Source organism: Peromyscus californicus, unplaced genomic scaffold (genome assembly GCF_007827085.1).
Source record: "Peromyscus californicus insignis strain IS unplaced genomic scaffold, ASM782708v3 Scaffold_4__1_contigs__length_199733344, whole genome shotgun sequence".
Classification (NCBI taxonomy): domain Eukaryota; kingdom Metazoa; phylum Chordata; class Mammalia; order Rodentia; family Cricetidae; genus Peromyscus; species Peromyscus californicus.
This window is the reverse complement of record NW_026294562.1, coordinates 190,896,222-190,900,921: the sequence shown is the minus strand read 5'-3', so window position 1 is coordinate 190,900,921 and position 4,700 is coordinate 190,896,222. Positions and strand designations below refer to the sequence as shown.

At 39.6% G+C, this 4,700-nt stretch overlaps 1 pseudogene; it reads left to right on the top strand.

Moving 5' to 3' along the window:
* The first annotated feature begins 1,038 nt into the window (after positions 1 to 1,038).
* LOC128094780 (vomeronasal type-2 receptor 116-like) overlaps positions 1,039 to 4,700 on the top strand; it is a 45,741-nt pseudogene continuing 42,079 nt past the window's right edge.

The window sequence follows — 4,700 nt, the reverse complement described above, 5'->3', positions numbered from 1 at the left end:
ATGCGGTGACTCATGGAGCCCTGGAAGGCAAAACAATTGATAGTCTCTTGTGTTCTCCAAAATATTATGAACCCTAACAAACTTATCTGGGGTCAAAGAACAGAACAGCCACTAGATATAGATGCTAGAAAATGGTGACATGCATGCCTTTAATCCTAGCATTACAGAGGCAGAGATCCATCTGGATCTCTGTGAGTTCAAAGCCACACTGGAAACAGCAAGGTGTGGTAACAAGAGACTTTAATCCCAGGAAGTGATAGCAGAAAGCAGAAAGGTATATAAGGTGTGAAAACCAGGAACTAGAGCCTGGTTAAGCTTTTAGGCTTTTGAACAGCAGTTCAGCAGAGATTCATTTGTATGAGGACACAGAGGCTTCCAGTCTGAGGGAAACAGCATCAGTTGAGGTATTGGTGAGGTGAGGTGGCTGTAGCTTGTTCTGCTTCTCTGATGTTCCAGTGGTTCACCCCCAATACCCTGGCCCCAGGTTTGTTTTTATTAATAAGAACTTTTAAGATTCATGCTATAGTCTCTAGTCTACAGAGCATCACACCTGGTGTTGTGACTTGGTCAGGCCTGTCATGGGCCTTTTTTGATCCTTTTCCCTTTCATCTACTATTGCTTCATCTGGTTTCACATGTTTGTATCATCATAAATGGCTTTCTCAAAAGAAGTTTCTTGGTTCACATTGGGGACCAAATCCAACAAGAGAATTTCATGCCTTGGGACAGTTCTCTATGATCTTGAATGAAGTCATACTGCCTGTGGCTGGAGAAGATCATAAAAAAATTTTTTTTTCATCTGCCTTGTGATTGTTAATATGGAGCCTGAGATTGAAAGCCTGAGGGAGGAAATTACTGGATAATTCCACAGGGGAGTGAAGAGTCTTGTCAGGAAGAACTTGGGATGATTCAAGGGATAGCTCCAGTCACCAAGAAAATTCTAAACAAGCATGCACTCACATATGAGCTGTGCACACCCACACTGGATGCTTGGATCTCATGCTAGAATGCTCATGGTCTGGTCAGATACGTTGTTAATATGCTGTTCTGTTGTATTTTTATCTCTTGTTTTCTGCAGATTCCTATTCTTGTGTGCTCCTACCACAGCAGTGAGTGCTTAGTCAGAATGAATTACAGTTTAACTGGTGAAGGAAATGTGGTGATTACTGGGTTTTTTCCTGCATATGCTATCTATCCACTCAACCAAACAATTGATTGGTGGATGACTAAATTTAACAGAGATTTTATGGTTGAGTACGTCTTTTTTCCATTTATTCATTATCTAAATTTGGCATTCATATGCTTTGTGGGAAGTATGGATTCCAACATCATTATTCCTCTTTTCCATTCCTAGATCTCTTCTGTGGGTGCTGTCTTCTTAGTGACTCATCTTGTGCTTTCAAGGGGGAAATGGGAATTTGGGTTTTATTCATTTTCTTTTCCACAGTAGACACTGGGAATATCCCCCATATTCTCAGCTAAGCCTCTAACTCCTCAGGATTTGTATGTTTTCAATATTAGCTCTACTATAGATGGATTAGATAATAAAAGTGTGATAGAGTACTTGGTGGGATTCTAGAAGTCTGGCTGTGCTCCTGTGAGAAGAAACGAATGCCACTGAAGTTAATGATTAGTGATTTTGCTGTGTGTGAGTGACAAGCATTATCTGGTTTTGCTGCTCAAGATTTGGGAGTAGGGGTGTCAGAAATAGACATGCAGACCAACTTTCTGCTTTAGAAATGCCTTCATCTGTCTCAGATTCTTTTATCTGACCTCTCATATTTGTATTATCTGATAACTTAGATACTTACCTGTTTGCTCCATGAAAATACAGTGTATATTTCTTCATTGTTATGAATGTGTTTCTGTGTGTCCCTTAATTGTGATGAGACCTCTGATTACTGCTTTCAGTTATTCTCAAAGATACAAGATTAAGACACAGTGTCAGGCAAGTCTAATTGAGTATCTTAGGTCCTGCTAGAGAGAAACAATCATGTGTGTTAGGGTTTAAATGAAGTCAGGTGTGTTTTTATCCCAGACTGACATGTTCATAGCTATAGGTAACCACACAATAAGTGTGTGAAAATGAAAAGGGCAGCTTGCTCTCAAGTCTGAACTCAACAAAGGCAACATGAAATTACATATTCAAGAGTTAGGTTGGAGGCAATGGGTGGAAAGTCACCTAAAATAAACATGAGACAGGATGGATAATTATCAGTGTGGCAATACTGTTTCTGCTGAGCTGTGGCTGTGGAGAAAATAATCAAATCAGCGTGGAAGAGGAAAAAATGTTCAAGCATGGAATGTCACTTTACATGAAGGATATTGTAATAGGTTAATTCGAAATTGATACCATAAAGGCAGCAGGGGAAATTTAAAAATTGGCATCTAGATAAAATATTCTGTGGAAGAGTCTACTGGCTCCAGGGATCATTGCTTATTTCAAGTAAGGTTAAGAAGCTCTATGGTCTACCAGACATTTGACCTTGTATGCTGGAAGGAGATGCATCTGCTTTACAGCAGATGATGTCCCTATTCTTCCCTGTTCCCCCTTCTCCTCTGCTCTCCAATCTCAGCATCTCAGGCACCACTGTGCATCAGCCTAAGTCCCTCTTCAGCTTACACAGCAGCAACCCCATACCTGCAAAGGGACTGTAATAATGTGTGTTCTTTTGTGGCTGGGTTGTCTAACATGTAAATTAAGAGAGTGTTGAGTACATTTGATTTAATATCTTATGTTTTTTGTTTTGTTTTGGTTTGGTTTTTCGAGACAGGGTTGATTTAATATCTTATGATGTTAAAAAATAAAACTAAAATAAACTTGCAATTATAAAAGCTACAAAAACCAATATGTTTGATTTAGACAACACATTTTCAAATTATGCTTTTCATGGAGAGTGAGGCACAGGCAACTATATACACTGCAAGGATCACAACTGCTTTCATGCTTTTGATAAACTTTTTACACAAGTATGGGAAAGTATGTATGTAATTAGAAAAGTGTATTGTTCTGTCCTTCTCCAGTTTAATTTCCTCATGTTCTGATGGTAGCACTATATTTGTCTACATTGCCATAACTAAAAAAGATCATGAGTTGTAGGGCTTAGCATTATTTTCTATTTCACTAGTCTTTGTGTGGACTAATTATCTAACTGGATTTTATTTTCTTGTTGAAAGATCATAAATAAATATTTGATAGGTACAGAATAATGTCTAATATGTAAAAAGCAAGTCTACCATCTGATTAAAGCAGATTAATCTACATAAGCACATGTTGATGCACATTATAGAATTTTTAATGCATGGTGGTTAATTTCCCTGCAAATTAATAATTACAGTTTCTCTCCCTGTGTATGAGTGTGCTTTTCTTTAACACTAACTTAGAAATAAGGCTGACTTAGTATGTCCAAGGTGCATTGCATCAGTTATATGTGCATTTATGTATTAATAACTTGAAACAATTCATGTACTAGATGTGGTGGTATTTTACTTGTACTGAAATGTGATTTTAATTGTATGTTAATAAATAAAGTTGTCTGGGGGTCAGAGCTATTAGAGCCATAGCAAGTGTGTGGCAGCGGTGGCAAACGCCTTTAAGGACCTGGAGGGCGGTACATTCAGGCAGTGATGAGGCAGTCACATGTTTGGGTTTACAACCAATGAGAAGGCAGAACAGTTAGAGTATATAAAGTCATACACACAGGAAGTAGGCCCCTTTTTCGGAGAGCGCTCTTGGCTGAAGAGGATCCCTGAATCAGGAAGGGTGAGGCTCTTAGCTCTGACCTCTTGGCTTTCTTCTCTGAATCGGCTCTGTGTTTCTTATTTAATAAGACCGTTGGTTACATCTACATTTGGTGCCCAACGTGACAAGAATCCATTAAAAACCGCTTAACTTGGCTTGGCGACAGGTCCGGTCTCCCGCCAGGGCGGCCGGCAGGGGCGGCCGGCTCCCTAGCCCGGGCCCAGGTCGGCTTGGCCTCAGGCTGGACTAACTTTGAGCTACTTGTTTAAAGCCGGTGCTACAGACAATTCAGGCCTGCCCTGCCGAACAGGGCCCCTGCCTGTAAAGCCAACGCATGTGGTTGGAGCTTAAGGTAGCCAGAGCCAAGGCTTGACTAGGCTCAAGCGGGAACACGTGGCTGGATTCAAGTTCTTAGGCAGAACTTGTGGCTACAGTTCTTGTGTGTTCTCTCTCTCTCTCTCCCTCTCTCTCTCTCTCTGGATTCACACCTCGGACACTAGGAGGCTGTTTTGAAATTCCCTCGAATTGGTACTGTTCTACAAGGACTTGGTAAGTCACTTAACATATAGAATATTTTAAAGGAAACTATTTAAAAGAGAAATTTTTTTCCACATTTAAAAAAAATGGGTTTTCTGTGTTCATTGGAAGAAAATTGGGCTTTGTTTGCAATTTTAGACAGTCTGACAATGGAACAGCTATATGAGAAGATTAATGTTGACCGAATTATGCATTTTATTACTATGCTTACTCTCATTTTACTATTTAAAAAGATAGTCAATTTAAGTGCCAGGATGACAGCTTTAGAAAAACTTGATAAACCTGTAAAAACTCAGACAGAAGAAACTAACAGTGAAGTTGCTTCAAGATTGGATCATAGGGTTACAGAAAGAAAGCCTGTTTTCACACAGTCACCCTTAGTTTGTCCAGTAACTGTACAGCAGTTGCCTGATCAAATGACT